Source organism: Lucilia sericata, unplaced genomic scaffold, assembly GCF_015586225.1.
Source record: "Lucilia sericata isolate MDLA Ls3-8-SP2 unplaced genomic scaffold, ASM1558622v1 Contig002221F_arrow, whole genome shotgun sequence".
Classification (NCBI taxonomy): domain Eukaryota; kingdom Metazoa; phylum Arthropoda; class Insecta; order Diptera; family Calliphoridae; genus Lucilia; species Lucilia sericata.
Window position 1 is genome coordinate 32,008 of NW_023996052.1, and position 18,671 is coordinate 50,678.

General features: G+C 31.8%; 1 long non-coding RNA gene across 1 annotated transcript in view; it reads right to left on the reverse strand.

Moving 5' to 3' along the window:
- The window catches only part of LOC119613637, a 48,130-nt gene extending 31,360 nt beyond the window's left edge, over positions 1-16,770 (reverse strand). The window contains exon 1 of the long non-coding RNA XR_005232244.1: positions 16,723-16,770. This is a non-coding gene — a long non-coding RNA (uncharacterized LOC119613637). The remainder of the gene's footprint in view (positions 1-16,722) is intronic.
- Positions 16,771-18,671: the final 1,901 nt, after the last annotated feature.

An 18,671-nucleotide genomic window follows, 5' to 3' on the forward strand; every position in this document is an offset into this window, starting at 1 on the left:
GTTTTAACTTTAAGCCATTTACCACATAAGTTAATTCGCCATAATTTATACATATTATTTTGTATTTAACTTCTCTATTGGTTGTCTGTTTTTAATGGCAAATAATTAAGTAAATACCGAGTAATATTTATGGATCAATAACAAAAACTAAGGGTGTTGTTTGAGTTTTTGTTTATTACTAAATAAATACTAGAAGTAAAAGAAAATCGAAAACTAAAATTTTATGGTTAAAATAAGGAATCTAAGTAGTGAACAGAGGAAGATTCAAAAAAAACTTAGTAACCTTTAAAATATTCTAATGTAAGTTTTTTGTTGCAGTAATTTGTTGCGATAAATCATTGGCAATTTGTCTTTTAGTGTTAGTTTTTGCATTATTTTGCACTACAAATAACCATATGACCTTTTTGTTACTTATATTTATAACTTGTTTTCTATTTGTAAATTCTTTTTTCAAAAATAGTAACAACACTTGACATTCTATGTGGCTGATTGCTAAACTAACTGACAGTGACATTGTAATCATTCAATATAAAAAGTATAAATAAATTGATTGTATTAAAACAAACTAAAAGAATGGAACATTTACTAAGGAATTCAATTGGAATAATCCATCAATCTGGCAACATATTTACAATAACAACAGCAACTTGAATAAATCACCAGAAACACCCCTTGACACCCTTTTCTATGTAGCAGAATTTTATAGGCAAACTTTGGTTGTTTTTGTACAGAAAGTAATTTATGCCATTTTGTTTAAAACTGTAAATAGTAATTTGCAAAAGTGGGTGGTTTTTTTTGGACCACACCAGTCAACCAACTACAAATACTGCTGCAGCTATAAGTGAAAGCCAAACAACAAAATCCTTTCAATTTCACAAGAGTTTTTATTTTGTAGCAAAATAAAAAAACTTATAGAGGAAAATGTGAAAAAGGAAAGAAATAAATATATTCAAGTGTTGATGCATCAAGTACATTTACATACATGTGTGTTACATACATATACATACATATTCTTACTCATTTGTATCCTGTGCAAATAAATAAAACTATACAGATACATTAACACCAATACATACTTAATTGCTGGCAACAGAGAGACCAAAAACAGCAGCAATAAAACAACCAACAAAAAAAAACAACAACGTCAACAACAATAAATGTTAAACATGTATTGAACAATATCATCACACTAGAATAAAACAATATTGAGTGCGTAAGTATGCGTTAAGGATATGTTTGTATGTATGCATGTCGGTTTATGCAGCTGTCAAATACATACAAACATTTCTCTTCACAAAAACTGCAACAAAAATATAAAGGAAATAATAATCTCTCAGTCATTTGCACACATTTATGCATACATGCATGCATTCACAAACAAGATACTTGTGTATCGAAGAATGTAGAAGAAGAATTTTAATGTCTGTCTAACGTTTTTTGAATGTGTATGTATGTGTGAAAGAGTATATGTGAGTTTTTTTTTTGCATTGAACAAGGATAAATGCATTAATGACATAAATGTTTGATAATAATGGGTTAAAATAACACACAAGCAAAGGCCCATAGTCTGAAGAGTATATCAGCGAACACAGTAACGTTTAAAAACTTCAAGCGAAAAGCGACAAACCACAGGAATCTTTATCAAACTTTTACACAATAAAAAGCAATCTTATAAACACAACAAAAAAGGAGGATTGTTAGGAGAGGAATAAAGAATACAGTAGCAAGATATTTACTCGAATTATAACTATCGCCTGCAGCTTGTGGTCACCATTGTAAACAATCTGCTCTAGAATGTGTATGAAAGCAAAAATCCTTGTATTTGTTACTGTTTCGTGATATACATATGCATGTGTGTATGTCTTTTTAATGTAAGTAGTTACATTTATCTGCTTCATATTCGTTTGAATTCATATATATTTTCCTCTATTGTTTTCTAACAGGCGTGAATAAAAAGAAACGAACAATAACAAAAAAAAAAACTAACTATAAACTACAAGAACACTGAACGACATTGATATAAAGCAGTAAATATGAAACAACGCAGCAACTAAACCATTGACTCTTCCAAGACAGAAAAACAGGGAGATCCCCAAAATGACCAAAATTATTTAAAATCCACAGGGAAAATCTTGCTCTCAATCGGAGCAAATTAGGAAATATACTATAAAAAAGACTATAGAATAGACTATAGACTAGACTATAGACTAGACTATAGACTAGACTATAGACTAGACTATAGACTAGACTATACAATAGACTAGACTATAGACTATAGAATAGACTACAGGATATACTATAGAATAGACTATAGGCTAGACTATAGACTAGACCATGACTAGACTATAGACTAGACTATAGACTAGACTATAGACTAGACTATAGACTAGACTAGACTAGACTATAGACTAGACTATAGACTAGACTATAGACTAGACTATAGACTAGACTATAGACTAGACTATAGACTACTATAGACTAGACTATAGACTAGACTATAGACTAGACTATAGACTAGACTATAGACTAGACTATAGACTAGACTATAGACTAGACTATAGACTAGACTATAGACTAGACTATAGACTAGACTATAGACTAGACTATAGACTAGACTATAGACTAGACTATAGACTAGACTATAGACTAGACTATAGACTAGACTATAGACTAGACTATAGACTAGACTAGACTAGACTATAGACTAGACTATAGACTAGACTATAGACTAGACTATAGACTAGACTATAGACTAGACTATAGACTAGACTATAGACTAGACTATAGACTAGACTATAGACTAGACTATAGACTAGACTATAGACTAGACTATAGACTAGACTATAGACTAGACTATAGACTAGACTATAGACTAGACTATAGGCTAGACTATAGACTAGACTATAGACTAGACTATAGACTAGACTATAGACTAGACTATAGACTAGACTATAGACTAGACTATAGACTAGACTATAGACTAGACTATAGACTAGACTATAGACTAGACTATAGACTAGACTATAGACTAGACTATAGACTAGACTATAGACTAGACTATAGACTAGACTATAGACTAGACTATAGACTAGACTAGACTATAGACTAGACTATAGACTAGACTATAGACTAGACTATAGACTAGACTATAGACTAGACTATAGACTAGACTATAGACTAGACTATAGACTAGACTATAGACTAGACTATAGACTAGACTATAGACTAGACTATAGACTAGACTATAGACTAGACTATAGACTAGACTATAGACTAGACTATAGACTAGACTATAGACTAGACTATAGACTAGACTATAGACTAGACTATAGACTAGACTATAGACTAGACTATAGACTAGACTATAGACTAGACTATAGACTAGACTATAGACTAGACTATAGACTAGACTATAGACTAGACTAGACTATAGACTAGACTATAGACTAGACTATAGACTAGACTATAGACTAGACTATAGACTAGACTATAGACTAGACTATAGACTAGACTATAGACTAGACTATAGACTAGACTATAGACTAGACTATAGACTAGACTATAGACTAGACTATAGACTAGACTATAGACTAGACTATAGACTAGACTATAGACTAGACTATAGACTAGACTATAGACTAGACTATAGACTAGACTATAGACTTGACTATAGACAAGACTATAGACTAGACTATAGACTAGACTATAGACTAGACTATAGACAAGACTATAGACTAGACTATAGACTAGACTATAGACTAGACTATAGACTAGACTATAGACTAGACTATAGACTAGACTATAGACTAGACTATAGACTAGACTATAGACTAGACTATAGACTAGACTATATACTAGACTATAGACTAGACTATAGACTAGACTATAGACTAGACTATAGACTAGACTATAGACTAGACTAGACTATAGACTAGACTATAGACTAGACTATAGACTAGACTATAGACTAGACTATAGACTAGACTATAGACTAGACTATGGACTAGACTATAAACTAGACTATAGACTAGACTATAGACTAGATTATAGACTAGACTAGACTGTAGACTAGACTATAGACTAGACTACAGACTAGATAAAAAACTTGCTCTGATCTATAAAATGTTGCTCAGATCTCGAGCAAAATTTTTAAGAAACATTCCGCCTTATTTTCCTATTCTTTTGGAAATTTGCTTTATTTAAGAGCAAATTCTTCTGTGAATAGATTAAGCTCTTGAGTATTAAAATGGTTTTTTAAGATGACAAAGCTTTTGAGTTTAATTACATAATCGTTTTTTTTTTTTTTTTTTTTTTGCTTTCTCACTTTTGAATCTCTGTATTGGAAAATTAAATTGAATTTAAACTATGTTGCCACGAGTGTTAGGGTGAATATGTAGTTTATACTCTTGTTGTTGAACATTTGATATCGAAGTTTTTTTTTCCAATTTAAGTATTTGTTGTGTTTTCAAAGCCAAACCGCCAATGTAAATGTCTGTGGTTACGGTTTTATTGGAAGAAAAAAAGGTTGCAAAAAAAAAAAAAGAAAAACTAGAAAAATAAAAACAGAAATAAAACGTACTTTAGTTGGTTGTTTTGGTGTGACCCACATTGCAACAAGAAAACTTAAGAATTACAGAATAACAAGAAAAATTACAGCAATAATCAAACGTTTAAATAAAAATTATACAAAAGAAAAACACATAAAAATACATTAGAAAACAAATATAAAAAAAACAGAAATCAAATATAAGAAAAATCATAGAGGAAAGAAAAAGGATTCAAGTTGTTTGTTAAGAATGGAAAAGGACTGTTGTGTAGAGAAAAAGTAATGTAATGAAATGAACTCGCACTCAATTGCTGTTTAAAGCAATTTTGATGATAAAGCAATAAATTTATTAGAACGAGCCATTCATGGCTATGACATCGAACTACTCAAGCTCAAAACACTTACACATACACACATGTATGTAAGTATGTGTGTGTGTGTATGTGAATGTATATGATTGGGTGTTGGGCTTGGTCAAAGGCAGTTGAAGTATAATTTTTTCAATGAGTTTGGAAATATTGTAAAAAAAACTAAAAAAGTAGAAAAAAAGAAGTGGTCATGAATGTCATTGTAAAAGTCAATATAATGTTCAATTACTAACAAAAGATTTTGAAGGTTAAAATAATATGTTTTAAAATAAAGCAAAAAAAGGGTTTCTCCAAAACCCCCTTTCAATTCCCTGTAGCTAACAGCAAATGTTATTTTAGTTAAAAATTGCGAAAAGAAAATAAAAATAACTTCTTTTTTCACCTTCTTGTAAAAACTACAAAGTATTTTCCCCCTGTTTTTTTTTTTTTGCTCTCTACTAGATACATTAGATTAAATTGGATTGCTTTAGTTTACGTTGGGATTTTTTATTGTAACCAAGTTGTTGTTGCCGTTGTCGTTAAAGATTTCAGCAGCATTTATTGTCACATTTTATCAATTGTTAAAGTAAATAAAATCAAACTGAATTTTCTCAGTATTGTTGAGTTTAAGAATCAAGTTGTTTTTCTATTTTATTTTTTATTTATTTATTTATATAACAAGGGTAATGTAAACTAATGTTAAATTACATTTAAATCTACTACTATCAGTTACAATAATATCCTTAGGAATTTACAATAGTTATCGTAGAGAAATAAATAGTTATATGTATGTGTCACATATGGTTTTTGTAAATTCAATGACCTGTGACATAAGTCATTGGAAAAGGAGTTTGTGGGGGGGAGACAAAAGGAATGATTGCTTAGGATTTCTAGGGCATGAGAATGTTATGTTTATGTTACAAATGTATATAAAACTATCTTAACAATAGTTTGTTAGTTAAATCTAAAAATTGTTTAAAATAATCTGTAGTTTGACTAGCTAGATAAAGAAAATTTTGCCCTGTTTCAGATGAAAATTTCATAGAAAAAACTGCTCGGCTTAGAGTTGATTTTCATAGTAAACCTCTCTCTCGTCCAAAGAAAATTTTCACAGAAAACCTTTTGCTCTCGTCCATAGCATATTTTCATAGAAATCTTCGCTCTCGTCCAGAGCAAACTTTCATAGAAAACCTCGCTCTCGTCCAGAGCAAATTTTCATAGAAAACCTCGCTCCCGTTCAGAGCAAATTATCGTAGAAAACCTCTCTCTCATACAGAGAAAAGTTTCATAGAAAACCTCTCTCTCGTCCAGAGTAAATTTCCATAGAAAACCACTCTCTCATAAAGAGAAAAGTTTCATAGAAAACCTCGCTCTCGTTCAGAGCAAATTTTAATAGAAAATCTCTCTCTCATCTAGAGCAAATTTGAATAAAAAACCTTGTTCTCGTCCAGAGCAAATTTTCATAGAAAACCTCTCTCTCGTCCAGAGCAAATTTTCATAGAAAAACTCTCTCTCGTACAGAGCAAATTTTCATAGAAAACCTCTCTCTCATAAAGAGAAAACTTTCATAGTAAACCTCGCTCTCGTCCGGAGCAAATTTTCATAGAAAATCTCTCTCTCCTCCGGAGCAAACTTTCATAGAAAACCACGCTCTCGTCCAGAACAAATTTTCATAGAAAACCTCGCTCCTGTCCAGACCAAATTTTCATAGAAAACCTCTCTCTCATACAGAGAAAAGTTTCATAGAAAACCTCTCTATCGCCCAGAGAAAATTTTCATAGAAAACTACTCTCTCATACAAAAAAAAGTTTCATAGAAAACCTCGCTCTCGTTCAGAGCAAATTTTAATAGAAAACCTCTCTCTCGTCCAGAGTAAATTTCCATAGAAAACCACTCTCTCATAAAGAGAAAAGTTTCTTAGAAAACCTCGCTCTCGTTCAGAGCAATTTTTAATAGAAAACCTCTCTCTCGTCTAGAGCAAATTTTCATAGAAAACCCCTCTCTCATAAAGAGAAAAGTTTCATAGAAAACCTCTCTCTCGTCGAGAGCATAAGAACCTCGCTCTGGTCCAAAGCAAATTTTCATAGAAAACCTCTTTCTCATCCAGAGCAAATTTTCACAGAAAACCTTTTGCTCTCGTCCAGAGCAAATTTTCACGGAAAACTTCTCTCTCGTACAGAGCAAACTTTCATAGTAAACCTCGCTCTCCTCCAGATAGCGAAAACTTGCTCTGGACGAGAGCAAATTTTCATAGCAAACCTCGTAATTCTCCAGAGCATATTTTAATAGATAAACACGCTCTCATACACAGAAAATTTTCATAGAAAAACTTGCTCTCGTACAGAGCTAAAGCATCCATATTCTAAAGAAAACTAATCCATAATTCTAAAGAAAACTAAATTATTATTATTAATGTTTCACCAAATTCTTAATTCTCTTTACCACCGAGGTCCCCAGAGAGATTAGGTAGAAAAAAAAGCTAACAAATAATGAACAAAATCTGGACACATGTTTGAACTTAATAATAATATTTTAGTATTGAAAAGTTCAAACACGTTTTGAGTTTTTTTTTTGTTTTCACTGACAGTTGTTTCATTAACAGCATAACAGAGTGAGCCAAAACGGAAGTAAAGTTAATTCAAAGGAAAAGGAAAAAAGACTGTATGTCTAACAAATAAATTACGACTGTCAAAAAGAAGAAGGAAGAAAAAAAATAAAACAACTTCCAAACCAACATTCTTCCACTACATTTAAAGGCATCTCAACTTGTTAACGTAGAAAGATTTCGCACTTCTCTTTTGATTGCTGTTGTTGCTGTCTTTGTTGTTGGTCTAGCAACGGAATGAAAACTCTTGTCAAAGTTTTGTGTGTTTTTGCGTGTAAAAATAAATGTCATAAATTTGTACATGATTCAGTTACAAACAATGAAAAAATAAAATAAAAAAACACAATTGTGAGGTTAAATGTTTAAACTCTCACCTCTCTTTTATATGTATGTATGTGTGAGTAAATAAGTGTTTGTATGTGTCAACTGTAAGTCAGTGTAGAAGTTTATGTTTCAGTTTCAATCTGTGTTTGTTTGTGTGTCTTCGTTTGTGCCCCAAAATTACATGAAAAGTTAATGCCACAAAGGCAGTCAGCAGGCTGGCAGTTGGATCTCTATTATTTGTAAAGCTTACGTTGTCACTGAAATTTTTAATTACATTTTGTCAGTTGTTTATTTTTAAGCTTAAACAATTTCAGTTTCATTTTATTTTTGGCTTTATTTATTTGTAGCTTGTCTTTTTGGGGGGCCGCAGGTCGGTAGAGAGTGAGTTTATGTTTAATTCAAAAAGTCACCAAGTTGAGGAAGTAAATTTTGGGGTATATTTACAATACAAACTCTTGCACCACAGGAGGTCGGGTAGGAAATGACTTTTCATTTCCAAACAGTAAAAGAAAACCCAAGAAAGCAAGATAATAAAAAGTATTATGTGTATATAACTGTAACAAGGTGAAAATCCTATTTTACTTTAATATTGTAAAGAAGGTGAAAATAAGAGTTAATTTCATTTTAAATGACATTTGTTTTTGTGTACAAGTCATTTTGAGGCAAAGGACAACAAGTTGTTAAGCTTGTTGTCTATTACAACAAGAAATAATGAAAAGGCGAAAAAGGTTTTAATTAAAGTAATGAGCTAGGGGTATAATATACCTTGCTATACTTGTGTAATATACTTGTAGCCTCAGTTGTCTAAGGTTTTTGTCAAATGTTTTCAAATTCCTGGAATGTCTATTTAAGTAATACCGTTGACAAATGAGTAAAACATTTCAATTTCCTAGTTTAATTACATTCCTGGGAAAAAATTCATTTTAATGTTAATGATAAGATTTTCACAGGAAATTGTCGTAAGTAACGTTTATATTTATATGAATTTTAAACAAGATTAGAGCAAGTTTTCCTATTAAAAGATCTTCTATGTTGAGTTCAGTTCTAGTTCAGTTCTAGTTCAGTTCTAGTTCAGTTCTAGTTCAGTTCTAGTTCAGTTCTAGTTCAATTCTAGTTCAGTTCTAGTTCAGTTCTAGTTCAGTTCTAGTTCAGTTCTAGTTCAGTTCTAGTTCAGTTCTAGTTCAGTTCTAGTTCAGTTCTAGTTCAGTTCTAGTTCTAGTTCAGTTCTAGTTCAGTTCTAGTTCAGTTCTAGTTCAGTTCTAGTTCAGTTCTAGTTCAGTCTAGTTCAGTTCTAGTTCAGTCCTAGTTCAGTTCTAGTTCAGTTCTAGTTCAGTTCTAGTTCAGTTCTAGTTCAGTTCTAGTTCAGTTCTAGTTCAGTTCTAGTTCAGTTCTAGTTCAGTTCTAGTTCAGTTCTAGTTCAGTTCTAGTTCAGTTCTAGTTCAGTTCTAGTTCAGTTCTAGTTCAGTTCTAGTTCAGTTCTAGTTCAGTTCTAGTTCAGTTCTAGTTCAGTTCTAGTTCAGTTCTAGTTCAGTTTAGTTCAGTTCTAGTTCAGTTCTAGTTCAGTTCTAGTTCAGTTCTAGTTCAGTTCTAGTTCAGTTCTAGTTCAGTTCTAGTTCAGTTCTAGTTCAGTTCTAGTTCAGTTCTAGTTCAGTTCTAGTTCAGTTCTAGTTCAGTTCTAGTTCAGTTCTAGTTCAGTTCTAGTTCAGTTCTAGTTCAGTTCTAGTTCAGTTCTAGTTCAGTTCTAGTTCAGTTCTAGTTCAGTTCTAGTTCAGTTCTAGTTCAGTTCTAGTTCAGTTCTAGTTCAGTTCTAGTTCAGTTCTAGTTCAGTTCTAGTTCAGTTCTAGTTCAGTTCTAGTTCAGTTCTAGTTCAGTTCTAGTTCAGTTCTAGTTCAGTTCTAGTTCAGTTCTAGTTCAGTTCTAGTTCAGTTCTAGTTCAGTTCTAGTTCAGTTCTAGTTCAGTTCTAGTTCAGTTCTAGTTCAGTTCTAGTTCAGTTCTAGTTCAGTTCTAGTTCAGTTCTAGTTCAGTTCTAGTTCAGTTCTAGTTCAGTTCTAGTTCAGTTCTAGTTCAGTTCTAGTTCAGTTCTAGTTCAGTTCTAGTTCAGTCCTAGTTCAGTTCTAGTTCAGTCCTAGTTCAGTTCTAGTTCAGTTCTAGTTCAGTTCTAGTTCAGTTCTAGTTCAATTCTAGTTCAATTCTAGTTCAGTTCTAGTTCAGTTCTAGTTCAGTTCTAGTTCAGTTCTAGTTCAGTTCTAGTTCAGTTCTAGTTCAGTTCTAGTTCAGTTCTAGTTCTAGTTCAGTTCTAGTTCAGTTCTAGTTCAGTTCTAGTTCAGTTCTAGTTCAGTTCTAGTTCAGTTCTAGTTCAGTCCTAGTTCAGTTCTAGTTCAGTCCCAGTTCAGTTCTAGTTCAGTTCTAGTTCAGTTCTAGTTCAGTTCTAGTTCAGTTCTAGTTCAGTTCTAGTTTAGTTCTAGTTCAGTTCTAGTTCAGTTCTAGTTCAGTTCTAGTTCAGTTCTAGTTCAGTTCTAGTTCTAGTTCAGTTCTAGTTCAGTTCTAGTTCAGTTCTAGTTCAGTTCTAGTTCAGTTCTAGTTCAGTTCTAGTTCAGTTCTAGTTCAGTTCTAGTTCAGTTCTAGTTCAGTTCTAGTTCAGTTCTAGTTCAGTTCTAGTTCAGTTCTAGTTCAGTTCTAGTTCAGTTCTAGTTCAGTTCTAGTTCAGTTCTAGTTCAGTTCTAGTTCAGTTCTAGTTCAGTTCTAGTTCAGTTCTAGTTCAGTTCTAGTTCAGTTCAGTTCTAGTTCAGTTCTAGTTCAGTCCTAGTTCAGTCCTAGTTCAGTTCTAGTTCAGTCCTAGTTCAGTTCTAGTTCAGTTCTAGTTCAGTTCTAGTTCAGTTCTAGTTCAGTTCTAGTTCAGTTCTAGTTCAGTTCTAGTTCAGTTCTAGTTCAGTTCTAGTTCAGTTCTAGTTCAGTTCTAGTTCAGTTCTAGTTCAGTTCTAGTTCAGTTCTAGTTCAGTTCTAGTTCAGTTCTAGTTCAGTTCTAGTTCAGTTCTAGTTCAGTTCTAGTTCAGTTCTAGTTCAGTTCTAGTTCAGTTCTAGTTCAGTTCTAGTCTAGTTCAGTTCTAGTTCAGTTCTAGTTCAGTTCTAGTTCAGTTCTAGTTCAGTTCTAGTTCAGTTCTAGTTCAGTTCTAGTTCAGTTCTAGTTCAGTTCTAGTTCAGTTCTAGTTCAGTTCTAGTTCAGTTCTAGTTCAGTTCTAGTTCAGTTCTAGTTCAGTTCTAGTTCAGTTCTAGTTCAGTTCTAGTTCAGTTCTAGTTCAGTTCTAGTTCAGTTCTAGTTCAGTTCTAGTTCAGTTCTAGTTCAGTTCTAGTTCAGTTCTAGTCGTTCTAGTTCAGTTCTAGTTCAGTTCTAGTTCAGTTCTAGTTCAGTTCTAGTTCAGTTCTAGTTCAGTTCTAGTTCAGTTCTAGTTCAGTTCTAGTTCAGTTCTAGTTCAGTTCTAGTTCAGTTCTAGTTTAGTTCAGTTCTAGTTCAGTTCTAGTTCAGTTCTAGTTCTTAGTTCAGTTCTAGTTCAGTTCTAGTTCAGCTCTAGTTCATGTTCCCTTCTATATAACTACAAAATATCAAGATTTAGTGAATATTTATAAAGAAGAGAGTTGTCTCTATTAAATGTCTACAAAAAGACCAACTTTTTGTAACCTTCAGTTGTCACTCTGTAAAGTATATTTAAGCAAAAAAGATATTTTGAAAACTTAAAAAAAAAAACTTTTTGCTGAAAGCAAATTTCAAAGTTTAGTTATATTTTATGTTTTTTATCAACAAACACTTTCAATTTACAGATGATTGATTAATTTTTATCAATGAAACAAGCCGAAACGAACGAACCGAAAAAAATAAACATAAAAAGTACAACAACAACGATAACAACAACTATTGAAGAATGAAAAATCAACATTAGCAACATTGTTGTTGTTTACTCAATCAAAAAAACAAAATAAATCAATTGATATGAGAAAGTGCAAAAAAAAGAGGAGAAAAGCTAATAAAAAAAGCGTGAATGTTTCAAAGGGAAAAAATACAAATACAACAGCATGTAAACAAACTATCATTTAAACAAATTTAAACATTAGGCAGATAATTTTAAGTGTAAATAGAATGTTTTGGGTTATTTTGCTCATTAAGAAAACTTAAATAATTAAAGTGCTAAATATTAAATAAACTAAAACAAATAAATAAATTATTTGACAAAATACCTTTGGTAGGAAAAATAAACACATTTTGACTGTTTAAACCAAATTCTTAAATAAATACGGCCTAAATTAGAAAATATTTCGTTAAGTAGAGGTAATAAATTATTATTTTTTTTAACTTATTGGCTGACGACAACAACAGCAACAAAATCTCTTCTTCTAAATGACATATTTGTGTGTTATAAAGCGATTATTATTATTTGTGCCGAATTTCTAAATTTAAACGCGAAAACACACAAGCAACAATCTTATCTCTTTTTTTATTTTTGCCACTTAAACACACACACAGACATCACGTGAAAATTCACTTTTTTCATATTTCGTAAAGAAATATTTTTGTGCAAATATTTTTCTTCACTTTTTTTTTAGTATTTTTTCTATTTTTCTCTATTTTATTATGGTATGTTGAAATTTGAAATTTTTTTTCAAATATTTTTTTTTTTTTTGAAATTCCCAAATATTTCGTTGATTTTTTAATTTTTTTTTAATAATTGTGAAATATTTGTTTACCGTAAAATTGTTTTATTAAATAAAAAACGCGTGCACTTTTACGCTTCAAATGCGCTTTAAAGACTAATGTTTATGTATCAAATACAAAAAAGAAAACAAATTGAAGAGGACAACCAACAACAAAATTCAACAAACATTTTTCACACATACACTTACATAGATTCTCTTCATTTATTTATTTACTCACTCAACTCTTTAAAAAAGACCAGAGATCATTTCCATTGCTGTTAATGGAATGGAAATAACAAGAGAACTGAGTGTGGCCAGATTGAAATGGACATGGCCAAAACGATTTGGGAAAAAACTTTAATATTGTTGTAGAACGTTACTGAGATTAGATTTAGATCACTTATAGAACAATTCTAGATCGGTTTTTTAAGGCAGCTTTAATTCAGTTTTAGATTCTTGGTCTTGGTTTATAGTACAATTCTAGTTCAGTTCTAATTCAGTTCTAGTTCAGTTCTAGTTCAGTTCTAGATCAGTTCTAGTTCAGTTCTAGTTCAGTTCTAGTTCAGTTCTAGTTCAGTTCTAGTTCAGTTCTAGTTCAGTTCTAGTTCAGTTCTAGTTCAGTTCTAGTTCAGTTCTAGTTCAATTCTAGTTCAGTTCTAGTTCAGTTCTAGTTCAGTTCTAGTTCAGTTCTAGTTCAGTTCTAGTTCAGTTCTAGTTCAGTTTAGTAGTCAGTTCTAGTTCAGTTCTAGTTCAGTTTTAGTTCAGTTCTAGTTCAGTTCTAGTTCAGTTCTAGTTCAGTTCAAGTTCAGTTCTAGTTCAGTTCTAGTTCAGTTTAAGTTCAGTTCTAGTTCAGTTCTAGTTCAGTTCTAGTTCAGTTCTAGTTCAGTTCTAGTTCAGTTCTAGTTCAGTTCTAGTTCAGTTCTAGTTCAGTTCTAGTTCAGTTCTAGTTCAGTTCTAGTTCAGTTCTAGTTCAGTTCTAGTTCAGTTCTAGTTCAGTTCTAGTTCAGTTCTAGTTCAGTTCTAGTTCAGTTCTAGTTCAGTTCTAGTTCAGTTCTAGTTCAGTTCTAGTTCAGTTCTAGTTCAGTTCTAGTTCAGTTCTAGTTCAGTTCAGTCAGTTCTAGTTCAGTTCTAGTTCAGTTCTAGTTCAGTTCTAGTTCAGTTCTAGTTCAGTTCTAGTTCAGTTCTAGTTCAGTTCTAGTTCAGTTCTAGTTCAGTTCTAGTTCAGTTCTAGTTCAGTTCTAGTTCAGTTCTAGTTCAGTTCTAGTTCAGTTCTAGTTCAGTTCTAGTTCAGTTCTAGTTGTCAGTTCTAGTTCAGTTTCTAGTTCAGTTCTAGTTCAGTTTCCAGTTTCAGTTCTAGTTCAGTTCTAGTTCATGTTCTAGTTCAGTTCTAGTTCTAGCTTCTAGTTCTAGTTCTAGTTCCAGTTTTAGTTCAGTTTCTAGTTCAAGTTCTAGTTCAGGTTCTAGTTCAAGTTCTAGTTCAGTTCTAGTTCAGTTTTGTTCAGTTTAGTTCCATTCTTAGCTTCAGTTCTAGTTTCCAGTTCTAGTTCAGTTCTAGTTCAGTTCTAGTTCCAGTTTAGCTTCAGTTTCTAGTTCAGTTCTAGTTCAGTTCTAGTTCAGTTTCTAGTTTCAGTTCTAGTTTCAGTTCTAGTTTCAGTTCTAGTTCAGTTCGTTAGTTCTGTTCCAGTTTTCTAGTTTCCGTTTCTTAGTTTCAGTTCTAGTCAGTTCTCGTAGTTCAGTTCTAGTTCAGTTCTTAGTTCAGTTTCTAGTTCAGTTCTAGTTCAGTTCTTAGTTCAGTTCTAGTTCAGTTTCTAGCTTCAGTTTTCTAGTTCAGTTCTAGTTCAGTTCTAGTCAGTTTAGTTCAGTTCATAGTTCAGTTCATAGTTCAGATTCTAGTTCAGTTCTAGTTCAGTTCTAGTTCAGTTCTAGTTCAGTTCTAGTTCAAGTTCAGTTCTAGTTCAGTTCTAGTTCAGTTCTAGTTCAGTTCTAGTTCAGGTTCTAGTTCAGTCTAGTTCAGTTCTAGTTCAGTTCTAGTTCAGGTTCTAGTTCAGTTCTAGTTCAGTTTTCTAGTTCAGTTCTAGTTCAGTTCTAGTTCAGTTCTAGTTCAGTTCTAGTTCAGTTCTAGTTCAGTTCTAGTTCAGTTCTAGTTCAGTTCTAGTTCAGTTCTAGTTCAGTTCTAGTTCAGTTCTAGTTCGTTTCTAGTTCAGTTCTAGTTCAGTTCTAGGTTCAGGTTCTAGTTCAGTTCTAGTTCAGTTCTATTTCAGTTCTAGTTCAGTTCAGTTCTAGTTCAGTTTCTAGTTCAAGTTCATAGTTCAGTTCTAGTTCAGTCTAGTTCAGTTCTAGTTCAGTTCTAGTTCAGTTCTAGTTCAGTTCTAGTTCAGTTCTAGTCCAAGGTTCTAGCTATCAGTTCTAGTTCAGTTCTCGTTCAGTCTAGTTCAGTTCTAGTTCAGTTCTAGTCAGTTCTAGTTCAGTTCTAGTTCAGTTCTAGTTCAGTTCTAGTTTAGTTCTAGTTCAGTTCTAGTTCAGTTCTAGTTCAGTTCTAGTCATTCTAGTTCAGTTCTAGTTCAGTTCTAGTTCAGTTCTAGTTCAGTTCTAGTTCAGTTCTAGTTCAGTTCTAGTTCAGTTCTAGTTCAGTTCTAGTTCAGTTCTAGTTCAGTTCTAGTTTAGTTCTAGTTCAGTTCTAGTTCAGTTCTAGTTCAGTTCTAGTTCAGTTCTAGTTCAGTTCTAGCTAGTGTCATTTCAAAAATATGTTAAAATCTCTTTTGAAATTAAAAAAATTTCCCTGTGCTTAAAAATTTATCTGGCATCACTATAAAACAACCGCAAAAAACACAGTTTTTCTTTATCTTCAGTACAACCAAAGTACATTTGCACGAAATGTATGTTTATACGTATGTACATATGTATGTGAAAATGTATGCAATATGCAAAAATACCAATTTACACTCTTTTTTGAGAGGGGTGTGGGGAAGCAGCAATTAAATAAAAGAGAACCAAAAAAGTGAATGTTTTTTTTTTATTTGAGTTCAAACACACACGCACACCTTTTGCTGTAATACGAAAAATAGTGTGTGGGCGCCTTTAAGCAAGGGGGAGTAAAGAAGGAGTCGTAATCCCCAACTACTGCTTTATAAAATGTAAACAAGTGTGCTTTTTGCACACTCTCTCTCGCGCTCTTGTTGATTTGTTTTGTTTATGTTTTCCGAAAATAAAAAGAGTTAAGACACATGCGCAATAACTTGAAGTAAATATGCAACCAGCTGTTTCTTGTGTTTGTTATTAATCATACGTCTGTATGTTTTGTGGATATAGTTATGTTTATATTTTTATATGCAGCAGGTTTGGCAGGTAAATATGTCGGCATATTGATATGCAAGATTGTGTGTGTGTTTGTTTTTTATGCATTAGCGTGTGTTGTTTAAAGAGAGAGAGAGAGTTAAGGCTATAATGACTTGTTTTTTTTTTTTTTTTTTTGTTTTTGTTGGGTTACTTGCAAAACAATTTCCTTTTTCCGCTAACAGACAAAAAGTGCAGTGTATTATAGTTGTACATCGTACCTTTATATAAATTTGCATAAATAAATAAATTCTATCTATGGTGTAGGGTTTTGAAGGAAATCTGTGGATAAGGGGAATATAAATATAAAGGTAGAATTTATTAGGGTTTTTTATGTGAAGCAATAATTTTTCTGTTTTGGGGGATTAGAGGAAAAAGAGTTTTTTTGTGAAAATTTTGGTTTATAGTCAAATGTTCTACTTTCTATTGAGATTTGTTCTACGTCAGTTCGAAATCAGCTTTATATCAATTCTACCGTAGTTCGAGTTCAGTTCTAGTTCAATTCTAGAACAGTTCGAGATCATCTCTAGTCCAGTTATAGATCAGTTCTAGATCAGTTTGATAGTTTGAAAGATCAGATCTACATCAGTTTTGGATCAATATAGATCTATGAGAGACTAGTACTAGATTAGTTTTATATATGTATATTGTAGATCAGTTTTAGATCAATTATATACAAATTCTAAATATATTGCACATCTATTGTTAATCCTAGAACTGATTATCAGTACTGAATCAGTCTATTCAAACTAAATCTATATGAAAATCAGTTCACTCACACTTTCATCAGTTTTATACTTTTTGTAGATATGTTCTAGATCATTTAAAGATCAGTTCCTTTCTAAAACAGTTCTAAACCATTTTAACTATAAATTCTTACCTTTATTTGCATAATTTCCTTGTCCAAACAAGAGTCTTTAAAGCCTAAAAATTGAGAAAAAGAAAAAAGTAATTAACACAATTTGTTAAAAAAAAATATAAATTTTGTTAACATTTACAAATTAAAATAACAAAAAAACAACAATTTCCTTTACAAATTCAAAGGTCTTTTCCCTAAACCACGTTTTTTCGCCCTCTGTTTAAAAACTATGTTTTACTCTTTATTTAACTATTCCTCGAGCAGAGAGTAAATCTAGATTTTTTATCTATTTCCCTCCCCCTCACTTTTCTGTAGTTTTGTGGTTGTTTTTACAGCAACAGTGGAAACAACAACAATGCTTCAATTTGTTTTCAACAACATCCCTTCCTTTAAATAGCCCAGAGTGTGAGTAAATGTTTGTTTTTTTATTTTTGTTGTTGCTTTCTATGCCTCCATTATAAAAAAAGAGAAAACTCTTGACAATGTTTTCGTTTTTTTTTTTTTGTTTGTTTGAGGAAAAGCCGGTGTATGTGTATGCGGCATTTATTTAACATGAATGAGTTTTTTCTTTTTTTGTTTTGTAAACTTTTGCGCCAGAAGAAGAGCATAAAAAACAACAGCAATTACAAAAACAACAATAAACACCTCAGCGGAAATTCACTTGTAAAGTTGGCAATTTTTTTCTTTTGTTTTGTTGCTTTTTTTTGGAGGGTGGGGGGCTTGCATATGGATGAGTTGTTTGAATATGAATGTTGGCATAACATTGTTAACTGTGCTGCTCCTACTTTTTTCATTGTTTTTGTTGAGAAGCCTTCAGAGTGTATGGTGTTGACTGGTACTAAAGGTAGTAATGTGTTTTTGTTGTTATTATGTTTTCTAGCGTGTTGGGAAACATTTTTGTTGAAAAAGAGTTTTTTGGTCTAAAGCGAAAAAAAAATTTCTGAAATTTTAACAAATATGGCAGAGACAATACGTTTTAAAGCAATAAACACAGAGATTCTTAAATATGTTTAACTAAAGCATAAAATTAACTTAAAATTATTCTAATCATAAAAGCTATTTAAGAAAATTTTTAAATTTTTAGCAAAAGATAACAAAGTTTCACATTTTTTTAAGAAAAAAGTTTGTGAACTTTATGTGTAAAGAAAGCAAATATTTTTCGTTTTTAAAATTTGAAATGTTGTAGTTTTTCTTTTTTGTTGCCGGTAGCCCTGATTATGACATCGGTGTTGCTGACATCAACATTTAAAAAAAAAAGTTAAAACAAATATTGCATGCCATTTCTTATTCAAAAATTCATCAAAATCTCCATAAGAAAAAAAATCTCTTTGTTTTGGCTAACAATACAATAAAAACAAACAAAACAGAAAATCTGCTATGGCTAGTTATTTTGTAAACAAAACAAAAAAAATTTAACAAATAGTCTATAGTCTAGTCTATAGTCTAGTCTATAGTCTAGTCTATAGTCTAGTCTATAGTCTAGTCTATAGTCTAGTCTATAGTCTAGTCTATAGTCTAGTCTATAGTCTAGTCTATAGTCTAGTCTATAGTCTAGTCTATAGTCTATTCTATAGTTCTAGTCTATAGTCTAGTCTATAGTCTAGTCTATAGTCTAGTCTATAGTCTAGTCTATAGTCTAGTCTATAGTCAAATCTGTAGTCTAGTCTATAGTCTAGTCTATAGTCTAGTCTATAGTCCAGTCTATAGTCTAGTCTATAGTCTAGTCTATAGTCTAGTCTATAGTCTAGTCTATAGTCTAGTCTATAGTCTAGTCTATAGTCTAGTCTAAGTCTAGTCTATAGTCTAGTCATAGTCTAGTCTATAGTCTAGTCTTAGTCTAGTCTATAGTCTAGTCTATAGTCTCTAGTCTAGTCTATAGTCTAGTCTATAGTCTAGTCAATAGTCTAGTCTATAGTCTAGTCTATAGTCTAGTCTAGTCTATAGTCTAGTATATAGTCTAGTATATAGTC